The sequence below is a fragment of the Parasteatoda tepidariorum genome, chromosome 11, assembly GCF_982258835.1.
Source record: "Parasteatoda tepidariorum strain Cologne lab strain chromosome 11, Ptep-v5.0, whole genome shotgun sequence".
Lineage (NCBI taxonomy): Eukaryota > Metazoa > Arthropoda > Arachnida > Araneae > Theridiidae > Parasteatoda > Parasteatoda tepidariorum.
The window spans coordinates 30,387,643-30,405,462 of NC_141765.1; positions in this window are offsets into that span (position 1 = coordinate 30,387,643).

A 17,820-nucleotide genomic window follows, 5' to 3' on the forward strand; every position below is an offset into this window, starting at 1 on the left:
TTGTAATCATTGCTTTATCAACTTTACTTCATTATAAAAAAAATGCCTTGAAAAAAGTAAAATTTCTTGGAGCCAAGATCAATTATTAGGAGACAACATATTACGGAATGAAACGTAACGCAAAGAGTTTTGTTTGTCGGTAAAACTTAATTAAAATTTAGTCTTGTGGCGACATAAATTTGTTGACACTACTTTGTAATCGTAAATTATGAATATTTGTAAACATGTTTAAAAATTTAATAGTAAACTCTGATTGTCTATAATATCATTATCTTCAACGTATTTCAAGGAGAAAAAAAAATCTGGTAAGACTGTCATATCAAATAATCACGTGTCTGTCATATCATAATAATCATATTTTAATATTAATTTTACAAAAATCATTACAAGCTTTTCGGTGTTCCCACATAGCCAGAAACACTGTAAATTTTATCATATTCCGGTAGTTTTGCCGTACTTTTTTTCTCAGAGTATAACTTTAACATAACTACTTGTAAATACACCTACTTGCAACACTTGCTTCAAAACAAAAAGGAACCAACTAAATGATTTTAGTGAAGGTTAATATTTGGCTCAATGAAGGCTAGATAATTTTTTAGCTCAAATATTAGTAATCACTTAGCTACAAATTTTAATTTTCTTTCAAATCATTTTATGCTCAACTTGAAAGCAAAAAATTTAAATATGATGCTTTCTATATCAGCAATAAAGAATTTAATCATTATTTTTCTTCCAAAAAAATGGTAACAATGAAAAACAAATTTTTATAATTTCATGGGAGAACACTACTGATCATAATAATAATGACCTAACAAAAACAGCATTTGTGAATTAAGAAATTCATTTTTTACTCGAGTAATTTTCAGTGACAAATACTTAAACATTTAGTAAAAAAATTTAATATCATTCAAAAGCTCTTAAAAAAAATATAATGGAAAAGTTAAACTAATTAAAATTTTCTTATAATCAGCCTAAACTTATACATTTTTTAACTGCAATCTCATGAAATACCTCTATTATAAAAAATAAAACGAAAATAAAAACTAGAAGATTATAACCCTTGAAGCAAAAAATTAAAATTAATCCTAAAATATGAAGGAGAAAAAAGAGAAAGCCATTTTTGCGCTAAATTAGTTTTCCCCATAATTCGTTAAAAAGAGGCAAACGAGGTAATAAATGATATATCTCAGATATAATGGCTTTTGAAGGGACATTTTTCTGTATTAGGAATTATTGATTAGGCAGAAATTGATAATATTAGCTTAGTTATCTATTAGAAGAACCAACATGCAAGGAATAAATTTAATAGATTTTTACACAGATAGCAAAGGTACTTATTAACAGTTTTGTTTATATTTATTAGCAAGAACACGTATTTAAAATGTTCATAAATTGATTTTCAAGTAATTAATTTTGTTTTTAATAGGATAACGGTACTTAATAGTTGTGTTGTATGAAAAAGTGTACCAAGTTAGATCGGGAAATTATTTTCAATAAGTCATTTCCAATTATATTTTTTTCATAATTTTTCTTCCAATACTCAATTTTGAGTTTTAAACCCGACACGATTACTTCAGCGTTTAAGATAATTTATAAAATTTTTACGTTTGCAAATAGTTAAAATATGGTTTTGGTATCTGTTCTCGGAGCAATATTTATTGGGATAGCTATGCATGCCACTACAAAAACAATTCACGAACCCCTCGTGATAAATTTCGCAGATCCTAGCAATTTGCTGGTATGTGATTCAAAACTTAATAACATAACCAGCATTGAGCAGTCGATTCAAATTAGATTTGAGTCTATCAGCAATCAACTTCGTACCTTTAAATTTTGAACAGAACCCAAAAGGCAAGGGAATCTTGGAGCAAGTTTTTGGACTAACTTGTCTTCGAGGGCTTTTTCTTGGATCTATGGAGAAGTAAACCACGAAAAATTTTCACGTCTGATCCGCCGTAAAGGAGATTTTAACTTACGATCTGTTTACAACCGAAGACATTTTACATCACTGTAGTCGAATCAGCTACAAATTATGATATATATTCTTGATTGAAAGAACTGATTTTGCTCCACATTTGAAATTTAAGAAACGTCATACATCGAGAGTTTGAAAATACGCTTACCTTTAGAAAAAGACAACTCTACGACAATGGTAATAACCGAATAGGTTTGAAGGAAAGAAGACATAAAATCTTTTTTAAAGGAATAATAATAAAAAAAAAGAGTAACTGAAAAAACCCGGATGGCAAGGACGTATACTTCTTTTGCCATTACTATCCTCTCGGGTACCGCAGTTTTTTCTCTATTATTTTTCGTTAGCCTTCCTTTTTTCGTCATAACTGTGCCTTTCCTTTTTCTAACCAATTTTACCGTCTTCCTAAGGATGAGTGTGGTTGTGGTCTCTCAAAACGCGTCTTTTCCCTTTAACTAGCAATTAAAGAATTTTTTTCATTTATTAAGTATAATATGTTTTAAAAATATATTTTGATTAGTGATTTCATTATCGGAGACAACTCGCTGCAATGGTCACATATTTGACTTGTAATGAATGTAGGATGGCGTGATGATTGAATAACTTGATAGGCTGAATCTGTTAAACCAGGATTATAAACTGAAACCTAAATTAGCTGAAAATGATACTCTTTTTCACATCACCAGATGGTATCGATGGATGATGTTTAAAATAAAAACCAATTTCACAAATCAACCATGTTGAAAATAAAATAAAATATACATAAAGAAAAGTATTAGTCAAAATGAAACCTTTATTTTTCGAAAAACAACAATAAGCTCCATCATTGAAAATAAAATAATATTTATAAAAATAAAAAAACATCTGAGAAAATTTAAAACAATTAAAGTTATGTTCATCTGAGAGGATTGAACCTACATTTCTCATTCTTCATGTCTTAAAATCAAAAAGCAAGTAAATTCAAAAGCATTTTAGACACTAACAAATCTTACCAAAACAGTAAGAAATCCATGGTTTGGCTATTATTTCTCATAAATTCTTACGAAGGCACTAATTCTTAGCGTTATGCATTTAAATGTGCTGGTTGATATAAGAAATAATAACGGCTTTTATTAAATATAAAAACAGTGTTTCTACTATGCAATTTTTTACTGCGTCATAATATACGTCATAACTCAGATCTCTAAAAATAGATTAATTCCCACTAACACTACGTCAAGACTGGTGAATAAAAAGATATTTAAGATTTTTATTTATTGAGAAAAAGATTAAATGCAATAGTAATTTCGTTTTTTAATATATTATAGAAAACGTGCAATACTTGCTTTTGTGCTACATGAACTTACCTAACTCCATACAAAATTTTTAAAAAAAAGAGAATTGTTTTTATGAAACAGTTTATTTTATAAATAATTTTAAAAAAGAATGAAATATATATGTCAAGGCTGTCGAAGAAAGGGATAGTTATGATTTTTATTTATTAAGAAAAATTTGTCATGAATCAGTAATTTAGTTTTTGAATGATAGGAAAAGTGTTATGCTTACATTTGCATGATATGATAATACCTAATTATATACCAAATTTAAAAAAAGATGTCGTATTATTCTTACAAAAATATTTTTCAAATAATTTTAAAAAAGAATGACATATATATGTCAAGGCTATAAAATAAAAGGATATTATAATTTCTATTTATTGAGAAAAGTAATAAATTAAATAATAATTTAGTTTTTCAACTAAGGAAAACACGGAATGCTTACTTTTGTGTGTCATGAACTTACTTAACTCCAACAAAATTATAAGAAATTGTTTTACTTTTGAAAAAGTATTTTGTTAATAATTTTAAAAAAGAATGAAATATCATCAAAATTGGAACGCTAATATTCAATTTCTTAATTACGCATATGGCTCATCAAGTATAACCATTATTTTCCTTCAGTATAACTAGCATCATTTAATGATTTTTATATACCCATTCATACCATTATTTTTACAGAAACCCATTGTATATTAAAATTTACTCATAATAATCTTTTAACAACGCTAATAAAAAATTAGAATGTGCAATAAAGTATTTTCTCAAAATGTCTTAGTGAATCATTATTAAAGTCACTAGCTCAGTGGTCTACTGAAAAATGCATTTTCTCGAAGAACAGAGCTTAACTAAGCAATTAAGAAAGAAACTACAGTCAATAACTGTTTAGATGTTCTCTTTTCAAATAAATAATACTCATTTTTATAACTTTATTTTCAAAATTGAGTGATTAGTTTGCATTTATTTTTCTAGATTCGGAAGTTTGAAAATAAGAAAATGGAAATTAAAGGATCATTTCAAAAATAGAATTATAATTTAGATATAAATATCTATTTTTCTTTATTTATGCTTTTGCTTAATCAAATTTCAGTTAGAATAAAAATTTTAATATAAATTTTTGTTTTTATTTTATTAATTTTTTTACTTTATTTTTCTTAGTTCTTTGTCTTTAGTTAAAACTAGTTATTTATTTCTTAGCTAATATTTGAAATACGGAAACTTTAAATAACTGAAATTTGAATAAAAATGAAATTAATTAAATATATTTTAATAAATTTAGACAAATAAGGATATTATTCTTAAACTAATAGCTATTTGTTACTAAATACCAAAAAGTTCTGTATATTTTTGGATTAGATATGTACTTCATTTAAAATAAAGTTATGTCTTTTGCCATAATACAGGGTACCTAATTCCTAATTAAATTTAGCTTTGAATGCAGATACAAAACAAAATTTCTTTCAGTTTATAATATTGTCTGCATTTTTTTAAAAATCTTTGAAAGATAATATACGGTATGACAGTTGTGATTAAAATTCCTCAAAAATAGGGACAAAAATCACAAATGAATACAATAATTGAGATAGAATTAAAAAAAATACTAATTATAAAAAATAGAAGATTTTTGTAGAAAGGAAAGCAAAGCTCACAATTGATGACGTAGAAGGTTCATAGTTGTATTTTTTTCATCAGATTACATCAGGTATCTGGAGGGTAGTTCTAACTTTCGATTCATTTTACTACACAACATTGGTTTATTTTGTCAAATCAATAAAGTTTAAAATTCTAAGGAATGAAGGTACTAAGTCACCGTGTTCTAGAATTTTTAGAGTGGTAAAAGGTTGCTTGTGCATTTGGCAAAAAACAGTTACCGAGTTAGCCCCCAGAGGGCCTATCATTTATCAATATGCTAAAAAAATGCTAGTGTAGAGAAAAAAAAAAGTTTGCCTGAGTGTTGGTGATCAACATATATATATATATATATATATATATATATATATATATATATATATATATATATATATATATAATTGTAGGCTTGCGGTTACGTAATAAAATCATTTTTATTTACTCACACACAAAACAAAGTACATTATGCTAAAAGCTAATTTACTTAAATTTAATTTAATTCACTAAATTCACATAGAAACGTCATTCCCTTATTCATTTACAATATAAGGAATTTATAATATTTCTCCTTAACTATTTTAACTAAACTTTGAACTAGTGTTTTGTCTTTTTCTATTTTTCAACTGCCGATCAAGAATATTTTTAGTTATAAAATGCAAAATTAACTCCCCTTAAAGCACAACAAACACTAGAAAATATCTGGAACATGACATTTTGTTATTTTTTGATTTAACCCTTTAACCCTTAAAATCATTATATATATATATATATATATATATATATATATATATATATATATATATATATATATATATATATATATATATATATATATATATATATATATACAGAGAGAGGGAGAGAGGGAGGAAGAGAGTTTTACCATAAAATGCAATACACTTAATTTCAGAGATTAAAAATGCTCAGATTTTGATAGCAATTAAATTGACTTTTAGTTACCATTAAATGTAGGCAAAAGTATAAGGAAAAAAAAATGTCGTGAAATTCTTAATATACTTGAAATAGAAGAAATAATGATTGTTCCTCAAAATTGATAAATTAAAACTTTTCTAATGAAAATATTGTGCCAAATCTATTTTGATGTATGTGATAAATTATAATTCTGTTGAAAAATGACTAATGTTTTGCGAAATTAATTTTTAAAATATACAGTAGCTATTAAGACGGAAGATGGGAATATCATATAAGTCAAAATATCATACCGTTGCTTAAAATTCCTCTCTATAAAATATGAACCCCGTATGTGCTTTCTATGTATATATTTCTCAGGTAAATGATCAAAGATCTGCTCAGCATCTGTATTATACATGGAAATGTATTTTGCTCGTATTTGTGTTATCCTGCCTTACTTGACTGCAACAGCTTCTCTTGTTTTTTTTTTCTTTCCAATAATTCATGCTCCATTTTTTTTTTCATTTGAAAAGTGTTCTTTGTCCTTTTTTTTGGTTATGTATTGTTTTAGTTACTGATGCGTTTATTTCCTGAGGAGGAGAGCCGTGATCGAATGCTGAATACTTGACTACCTATTTCTTTTGCTTTTGAACTATTAAATAAATGGAGAATTTATTTTCGGAAATTAATAAGTGAAACACAATCAATTATATCAAATTTTACGAGTATTCAGGTTATAGCACAAAATATTTAATAGCAAAGAATGAAAATTTAAAATATAATTTTTTTACTCAGTTTATTTCGTTACTTTTTCCTCCCTTAAGCATTGCAAATATTTAAATTCTCATAAAGTATTTCTCAATGAATAAATGAAATAAAAAAAACTAGTGCCTCGAATAAAACTTTCACGTACATTCATCTTTATTTCTCTTAAAACTTTCTCATCATTACTGATTCCTCGTGCCTTTAATAGTACGTAAATTTAAAAATCGTCAACTTAATAATTTTTTAAAATCACAAATCATTTTAAGCTTACTAAATATAAAATTCTTCATAAGATATTACTGAAAGTCAACATCAAAGTCATTACCTTTCCAAGCAACGGAGAAAAAAAAATTCTGCGAACATCTTGTTTAACTAAGCAATTAAGAAAGGAATTTCATAGGAATTTCTAATCGATAATTCTTTAGTTCTTCTGTTATGATAACGAAAAGTCTTTTTAAAACCATATTTTTCAAGATACCACGCATTAGTGGATTTTATTTCTTGATTGATGGAAAATACTAATGAATGAGACGAAATTATTTTTAAAATAATATTTATATTCATACTATTTATTTAAATCTTATACCGATGTAACTAATTAATTAATTATGCATAATTAAAATAACATGCTTAATTTAAAATGGCATGTTGAAATAAATTGTGGTAAAAATTTCGTACTGCATAGTAATGGCATTTTTGGTGAAAAAAATCTCAAATCTAGTAAAAAAATGGTGTTTAAACTATTCATTTGGTAATTTTACCATTCATATGGTGACGGTTTTCCGGGAACTCTGATTTTCAAAGTTATAGTGCGTAATGCCACACATTTAGTAAATGAACTGTAGAGTAAATTCAACCATATCAATGGTTTTTATGCCATGCTCTAAGGCATCATGATAAAATTGCTAAATTTTACCTGATTTACCACATTTTTTAACATGCTATAAATCCATATTTTGTACTTAATTTTACCAAAGTGCTTTGTTAAAAATTACCAAACTTTTTGATATTCCCATAGAGCCGAAAATATGGTAAAATTTAGCATATTCTGGTAGTTTCAAGAACATTTCTTTCTCAGTGTAGAATTACAGAACTATTTCCAAAATAATACCCCTTAGAAAACAAATTAACTTAAAGAATTATAATATAATGTTACATCTTGAAATTTAAATTAACTTTCATTTATAATAAAAAAAGTTTTAATACTTGTTATTATATATCTTTAAAATGTTTATGATAAAACATGCATTATTATTAAAACGAACAAGAGTTCTTTTTGTTTTGAAACCTTCTATAAATTTCTCTTTATTGGTCATTGATTAATAACGTTGAAAGCAACATAGAAAAAAACTAAAAATATATATATCAAGTGTATAAGGCGCATAAAACCATTTCGTAAATCTCCCGAAACGTTTTTATAAGCAATGCAAAATTTTTTTACAATTATTTGAAGTGCGTAAAAAGTAAACACGTGAAAAGTTTTGTGCCAACACCAATTTATTAGGATAAAGAACCAATTATAAGAAATAGGCATTCCTAACTTTTGTTCTGACTTCAAAAATCCCATTATAATTTCTTAATAAATATTCTCTCGTCATTATTTTACAATTCTACTGGGGTCTGAAAATGGGCTGTATTACTACAATTTGCAACATTACATTATTTGTTTTAGAGGCATTTATTTTTTTTTTAATATAACGGTTATTAAAAAGATTATTTTTGTGCAATCTATTAGTAATTCCCAAAAGGATTACAATCGCAACCAATTTGAAGTTGTCTTTTCAAAGTTATACAGTAGAAATGTATTATTTTTTAAAATATTTTTGAGAGCAAACAAAAGTAACAGCATGTCTTGGGAGATTAAATATGTTTTTAAAACATAAATGCATCTTTTCGGTATAGTCTGGGGAAGCATATAAATATGGTAATGTACTTTTGTGTTTCAAGTAAACAAGAAAAAAATTTAAGCTCATTTTTTAAACATTCCTGGTGAAATATTTTAACAGACAACTTTGGCAAAACTCCCAATTTAAGGCGATTTCATTTTATAAACTCAAAATTATTATATTAAAAATACAATTGATAAAATTTTATCAAATTTAGTTTACATAAGCATTTGTGTTTTAAGTGTTTATTAGAAATCATTAACATACGAATTGGTAGCTTCTTTATCCATTTTTAGGCTATTTTATTTAAAAAAACTTATGGAAAAGTATTAAATATTATTATGGAAATATTTATTGCGGAAAAGTACTAAGTGCAATTTTCCTGGTAGGTAATAACTCATATAGATGTCATCACAATATATGTCATCACAATCCTCTGCAGAGGGGATAACCTTCCCCTCCCCCTTAGTAGCACGATGAGCTGCGCGCAAAGTCGTGCAGTCTACGGTAGAACAATTGAACGAGTACCGATACCGCACACTCTTGGTCCCTTTGAAAGCTGGACAAAGTAGTCACCCACCAGCTAACTGATCACTGCTTGGACTAATCCTAAATGTCATTAATGATAAAATTAGCGCAAACGTAATTTCAATGTTAATATATGATGTTTAAAATGCTTTGATCATATTTGCTCGTTTTAATACTTTTCTTCTCTACTATAGCTGCGTGCTACAAATAAACTACTTTAAGAGTGTGAGACATTTAGAGTCCGGACAATTTTGATTCTAATGTAATTTATCAATTACGCTATACACATAGTATTAAATAAGTATGATCTCTTGCTGTTTTAAAACTAAATAATTTTTAAATCTATCTATCCATCTATCTATCTATCTATCTATATATATATATATATATATATATATATATATATATATATATATATATATATATATATATATATATATATATATATATATATATATATATATATATATATATATATATATATATATATATATATATATATATATATATATATATATATATATATATATATATATTATATATTGAATTTTTTAAATTTTTGTTCAAGTATATTTTTTAAAAATATTTTATTTTCATAATTTTTCTTCTACTCTTTTCATTAATACTTATTAATTTCCATGCTTTCTCTATATTTTTAAAAAATCAATTATCCATGTTTTCGCTATATTTTCTTTTTTTTTTAAAGGAAGTAATTTCAAGTTGACCATTTTCAACAAAGTGGGCTATGCAACAACGAAAAGAAACTTCTTTATTAAATTAGTTGAGGCATTTTTTTTCTTATCCGCTAAGTTCTCATAACACATATTCTTTAGCTTAGTTTTGTTTTTTAGCATGGAGATAATATGTAGTTTAAAAACAGACAACTAATTTTCTACTATTTTTCTATAAACGAAAGAAATTGAAGAACAGAAAAATTGAGTTTATTAAATATAGTTCAACATTTTATGCAAATAAAATGATTTTGCTCGCACCTAGAAAAAGAATGCATTATTTTGGTCCATTCATCAATATTTCTTCGTTTTCCCCCCTCCAAAGTATAGCGGATATCGTTGCTAAAATAAACTGTTTCAGAAAGCTCTTTTTAGATACTTCTTAGTAATTCTCACCTATTCATCAAACATGGTCGTGCGGCGAATTTTTGAGTCGAGGAATTTAAGATGAATTTAAAGAATATGTTTCAGCTGTAAGATTTTCTGTTTCCTCATCAAATACCAAATTTCTCATCACTTGCACGAAAAATATGTCTTTTTTCAAGCATTATTCATTCTACTTTTTCTGTTTCTTTTATTCTAAAAAGAGAAAAAGGAAATATTTTAGGTAAAATAAGTTTATTTTTAATCGAAACTGAACAACAGTTTGGTGTAATAAGCAAAAATCTTTTTTTCACCAAGATTTGTTTAATTATTGTACATCATTATTATGCGCATTTATAATAGAGGGAAATATGCATTTAAGGCACTGAAATCAAAAAACGAAAATTCCGAAACTTATCTCCAGGAAAAACAATACATATATATATATATATATATATGCATTTAACAATTTAAATACACAACTTTTTAAAACAACGTTTACATGCATATAGACTGTTTCAATAGTGAAGGTCAGCACATAATGGAATAAGTTATTGTAAATAATAGTAAAGCGATATCGAGTTGGGTAAATTTCATCCTTACAGCAGGGATTGAAACTCAGTCTTTCACAATGATAGTTTAGTGCCCTAACTGTTTCTTCGCGTGCTTCCAAACAGGTCACAATAGGGAAGCGCCCCTAGTGGCATATGACGACATTCCCGGGCATGGCCCCGACTGAAAATTTAATGATTATGATGTACCCAAACTCCCCTAGAAGTTTGATGTAACATTTATGCTTCCCCCTTTAACTCATTACGTTATTAAACTTATAAATTTTGACAAAAATTGAGTAAAAATGTCATTAAAAAATCTGAAACCTTAGGAACAAACTAACTTCAGATTTGAAATTCTCCTCACATCTGAATTAGACAGCATCAAGTACTTATATAAATTCAACATAAAATTTGTTCCACAGTGTAAAGTGTTTTTTTTTTTATTCTAAATAAAAATACCCCTATTTTAATTTCTCAATATCGCTCTTCACAGAATATACTTTCACTTTTAAAGATGTGTAAAAGTATTGCTAATTTGCAAAGACAAAAGATTTGAAGAACACTTAGCTGAGGTAAAAATGAGCTATAAGTAGAAGTATCTATAATGGCTGAAAAATTTTTATTATTTTTAAGAACATAATAGTTTTTTTTCTTTAAATTAAATTGCTAAAACTTGATATTTGGTTAAAAAAAAAAAAAAAAAAAGGTGATAGGCAGCGTATTTTATTAATTTGATTGACTTATACTTTATTTAAACTTATTACTAGTTTAATTTATCTCTTGTTTTGTTTTAAAATAGTTAAATTAATTACATAAATCTTTTAAACAAGAAACATATTGCAGATTCATTAATTGAAATATTTACTGTTCGTTTATGTACGATACTAAAGTAAGCAGTTTACTTATATTATCAAGGATTTTAAAAATATAAGGGAATAATTAATTAGAAATAACTTGAGCAATATAAAGTTTTTGTTCTGCAGTTGTAAAAAACGTGAACTTCTAACTCGTTTGTTACTTTAATAAATTTAATTAGAAGAAGAAAAACTGTTATTTCCAAAATAATTCAGAAGAGCACATTCTTTTTTATTTTGTTTATATAAGACAAAAACGATAAAAAAATGTTTTACAGATTTGATTAATTATTAATTAACTTCAAAAAAAGATATAAAACAAAATGTCAGAATTTGAGTCGTTTGAAACAATAAAAATATATGTTTTATAATTTTTTGCAGTAAAACAAATTTTTAATATTTGAAATACAAAAAGAAGGAAATTGCATGAACAATTGGGAATGCCAAAAAAAAATTAAACTATGTTTCTCTTTTTTTTCTTTCCTGTTTAATTAACATAAGCAATAATTATTTTTTTATAATAACTCTTGCAAACACTTTCTCATAAAAAAGTATCAGCATTTATCCTTGGAACATTGTTATGAATACACTAAATGTTTAAAAAAAATTTGAAAACATAGGTTAAAATATACTTCAAGTTGAAAAAATAAATAAATGCATGAAGATGAATGTTTTAAATTTAACGTAATTGATAACTCTAATATCAATACTGAAATATTAAATATGTACTAAATATATGATATACTAAATATATTTATCATTTCAACTCCTTAAATAGATATATCAGTCAAGAACACCTGCTTTGCTGCTTCATACCAACCTGTTTTGAATATATGGTCTTCATAACTCTGTATCAACTTTCGCTGAATCATAATTAACGAACACTATTAAATATTAAATAGGAAATATAATTTAATGTAAAATATTATGAACAAACATAATTGTCTTGCACACCTATGCTTTTCAGATAAGGTAAAAGAAACTTTGAAATTATCTAATAGAAAAAGAAAGTTGCTGCCGATGTGAAGTAGTCAAAAGTGGGGCTTGAAGTGTTTTATTAGCCTAAAAACTTTAGCCTTTGTACCAGGTAATTGAGAATCATTTCGTCTTTTTCATAAAACTTCAACCATCTGATCTTCAAAAATGCCAGATTTACTTATTCATTGTTTTCACACTTTTCCAGATCAAAGGTTCCATAGAAAAGCGTAAAAATAAGGTTTAAGCACATCCTACATCAGTTACCGATGGATTAAATAATGTCCACTAGGAATAATAGTCAGGTTAATAGTCAGGTAAGAATGTTTAAGCTTTTAAAATACCATGCCAAATCATGGTTTTCTGAATTGACGATGAATTTTTAAGAAAGCAAGATTTTGTAACCTTCGTTGAACAGCCTACCCAACTTCGGGTTTGCGACTACTAATCTTTAACTCCACAGCCTTGTAATTTTGAACCCAATCCAGAAGACAAAGGAACTCTCGGATCCAGTATTAGGAAAAATTTGCCTTTGCGGTAAAGTTATGAGCTCTATTAAATTATGAGAACATTGTTGCGATTGTAAGTACGGACATTTTTAAGTTACGAGCTCCGAGTAAATTTGATGTCTGAAGCTTTTTTTCAATGCGCTACGCTGATTCCTTTGTTCTTTGTTGTTGTTGCTTCAAATGACGCTCAGTTTGCTAAGCTCGTTAGCATTTATCTTCTGCAAATTAAGCCAGGACGATGCTCCTTTCGTTCGACAACAGAGCACAGCAAGGGTAAAAGTACGTCTTAGCTCAGAACCCCACGGATAGATGGCAGCATCACTAATTCGCATAGCCACTTCCTCAATTTAGACATATATCTAGAGGGAAACGAAATTTTCTCCAGATCCCTGTAGTTAGGATACTGCTCAAGGACCGACCACATAACTCTCGATACCACTGATTTTACGATCTAATGTATTGTATGCAGTCGGGGATCGAACCTCAGACCCTCCGGACCGTAGTTTGATTCTCTAACGGCAGGGCTACTACGGCCTACATGTACTCTAAATCTAGAGAAAGTTATATTTATGTTCTGATCTGTGTTTTTTTATTAACAAAAAATATTGACTTAAAAATGAATTAATGGCTTAAACCAGAAGACCAAATGTTTAAATTTGCAGTCATTTCTCTGCTTCAAATAAAATACTTCAATGTATCTAAAATTCTTAGGTAAACTTTTTAAAAGCTGTTTCTTGTAGGAGTTTATTTCTTTGAAGGAAGTGTCACAATGTCACATTTTTAATGCTGCTTTTTGGTGGTAGACACTTTCCTTTAAAATTCTATTCATCTACGTCTTTTTCTTTGAAACATATTTCGATTCTTTGAAAGTTTATTGATTAAACAGTTCATTTTATTTGAGAAATTCTTAAACTTAGCTACGAGTCGGTTCACTGAGTTCTAAAAAACTCTTCGCAGTTGTTTTAATACATGGCTTAAGCAGATTATATTGTAATATGCATCTGTCAAAAACTATTTTTTTCTTTAACTTCTGAATATAACAATTTTTGCTGTTTATAAAAACTGTTATTGGTTAAATTGCAATTAATAACAATTTAAATACAATTTATTTAATTGTTAATTTACAAACTGTGGGAAAAAACGTTTATTAACTGCTGTTACCTAATATGTTTCAACAAAGAAAAAATGTAACGTTAGAACTATACCCACTTAATGATGCCACTTAGTTTCTTGAAGTTGGGTAAATATTAGGGGGACCGGAAAGTAATGTCATTTTGGTGGATTTGATATTTGTTATCAAGTTTTTATGTGTAATCGATAATACATTCACCCTCGTTAGCAGCAATCTTTCAATGCCGGATCGAAAATGAATCAAAATGGATCGAGAAAAATTAATTGGTTTTTAAGACTAACGAATATTTATTGCGCCGAAACGATATTATGGTCCCCCTAATATTATAGTTGAGAGGGCCAATTTGTCATTCTCATGACATACAGGACTGGGGTTAGAGTCCCAGCGTTGGCACTATAATATTTCATCTATTCCGTTCAACGCATGAATGGTTTCCAGTGTCCTAAATTTCTCAATTTGTGACACTGGGCTATTTAATACGATACTTCCATTCACTCATAACCATTAAGCTGCTAAACTATGTCAATTGCATCAAAAGAAATTAAATTTCCTTTTTTTTTGGTTTCGAAACCATGCCAGTTTTAATGGTTAAAAAACAGTTCAGTCTTGCATTCAAGAACTTTTAACCGTACAAGATGTAAACGGTTTCAAAAGCATGAAGAAAAAAATACTCTTCGCCGTAAACTTTACGGTTAATAGGATGTACTAACTGCTGCCGGTTATTTTATTATCATTTCGGAATGAAAATTCTAACTGTGTATAATTGCATAATTTACATGTACACATATTACTAATATATCTCTAAATGCGATTGGTTGTTTTTATTTAACATAAAAAAACAAGATTTTAAATAAATTTGCTTTTATTTAACATAATAAATTTTAATAAATAAGAATTAATATAATACTTCTCACCATACCATAAAAATAGTTCAAACATGTACATAAAGGATAAAATAGACATATAATCATGTTGTTTTGTTTTGATATGTGCATTTAGAATTCTTTTTTTTTTCTAAAAATTTCGGATTTGGTTTTCAACCACTAGAAAAAATATTTAACAAAAACTTTAACTGTTGAAAGGCCATTGTTTCCTAAAAATATCATCATTATTTTAAGAACAATTTAAGCGAATATTTATAAGATTTAACAGATAATAAACTTCATCAAAATACTTAATAGATTTTGCTGGTTTTAAATCTTTTATTTTGTTATTCAATTTTTCAACTTCGCCTAATAAAAAAATATTAAAGAAGGAAATAACCTGTAATTTAAAAAACTATTTTATAAAGGTAATTAGAGATTTAATCTGATTAGGATTTTTTTTTAATTTCATGACGGAAGTAGATGGCAACTTTCAGTAACGTAAAGAAAAATTTAAGAAAAGGGAGAAAAAAAACGTTGAAATCGTTCTACTTTAATCCAAAACAGTAAATCCTTCTACACCATGTGCTGGTTAATATTATGCAAAACTTTTTTTCATGAATTTTAATTGAATCACAAGATCAAAAAAATGTAGTTAGTTTATTTTTTTCCTTTCTCTATAAAATTGCTTTTTACTGTTGAATGTAGGCTGATGAGCAGATTTTTAACATAATTTATTATGTTATTCCATAAGATTTTTATGGCCTATGCAATTTTTAATGAAGACTTTAAAATTAAAAACATATTTTCCGTGAAAATTCTACTTATAAAAAGAAAAAGTTACATTATCGGTTTTCAATTACCCGAAATCATGTGTTTTACTGAGACAAGAATTGAATTTTCAAAATATTTCATTTCCGTTATTTTATTTATATTTTTACATATATTATGACATTTCAAATTAAATATCCCCATTATAAGGGCCGTAAGGCCTCAGGCGCCCAGTTCCACAACAACGAACGAACGAACGAATATCCCCGTTATGCAGTATTCACATCAGAAAACACTGTATTCGAAAACTTTAAGGTGTAGGTTTCTCGAAACAAGATTTTTCAGAGTAGTGAATGCATTTTTTTAAATTTCATCGAATTTGAGTAATAATTCAGCAACATGTAATGCATCAATATAATTATATTTAAAAAAATCCTAAAACTAATTTTTAAAAAGAACTTATTTTAACTATCTAAGCGATCTGAATACAAGAGTTATACAAACCAACCAATTGTGGGGCAAGGAAGCCGGCGATGCTAGCAAGTTAACATTTCTTATCATGCTACCCAAGATAACATGTCTTAACAATCAAGTTAACATGTCTTATATACTAGTGAATTGGTACCGTCATGTGGGGCTACTTTGTGCAGGATTTCACAGTTTTTGAACTTTGACATGTGACAAAAACTATGTTAATTCAAATTTTTGCAAAATTTATCTATATTATATTCATAACTGGACTCAGACGAGTGAATTTGATCAATATTGGCATTATTTGTATGTAATATTTACAAATAATAAGTCAAAACATACCTAGCACAAAGTAGCCCCCAAGTGGGGCTACTTTGTACAGCAATAGGAATTCAGTTTAATAATCATGTTCTTAGTAAAATATTGATATAAAATTGTTAAAAAAAATAATTGTTGACATTTTTAATAACAAAAACATCAAGATATGTAAAGATATTAGCTTGAAAATAATTTTCAGCGTTAAAAAAAATTTTTTTATAAAGAATTTTTTTCTTAAAATGAATGTTTATTTCAAAACATTTGAGTTTAAACAAAAGGAAACCATATACATTTTTAACATTGAAATGGATGAAATTTCAAAAATAATAATTATTACATATTCATTAACATTTATAATATTGATAAATTTGAACACAACATGCCTGAATGAACATGACTGAACTTGCTCTTCAGTTTCTGTCAAAATCACCTGATGTCCTATAAAATATATTTTTATGTGTTAAATCGTTTGATTAATTCATTAGAAAAATCTTTGTAGAAGAAAAATAATAGTTTACCAGCTCGTTTCACGTGTTTCTTGTGAATTTTATTAGAGATAGTATTTCTGTGGTTTTTGCACTTCCGCGAAGCTTCGGCAATCGACATACCACCAGCAACTGCTTGCAAACATTGTTGCAGCTTTTTTAAAGTGTAATCACGGTAGTTTCTCGTTCCAGGTATTTTTTATGACGTCAGACAATTTTTCCGTCGAGAAAAAAACAAATGAAACTTTGCACAAAGTAGCCCCACAGTGCATTTTTTTTTTCATTTTCCTTTTATTTGTTATTAATTTTCATATTTTTTAACGCTAACATGATATAATTGTTTATTAATATATAAATAAAAAAATTTGCACTTATGACAATTGTTTTATCAACTTCTTTGCATTTCACAGCTAAAGTTTCCACGCACACTTTTCGACGTCCGACGTTCTCGGAAAGTTGTTGACATTGGATAAACAAAACACACTCTGAGATTGTTTTAAAATTCGAAAAAGTTTTTGTAGTAATGGAGGAGACTTCTATCTTCAAATTCCACACATTTTTAACTTGTGAAAAACATAATACTGAATAGCAGCACTTGAAAAGTGCCAAATTCGAATTTGCGCAAAGTAGCCCCCGCTGCACAAAGTAGCCCCACATGACGGTATTTAATAATTGCAGCTGTAGACACGCTATGACAATGTCGTAGTCACAAATAGCAAGTCAACTATTCAACAAGCACCATCTACCAATGTAGGCGTATTCTTATTGAAGTGGGCGTTTCTGTCA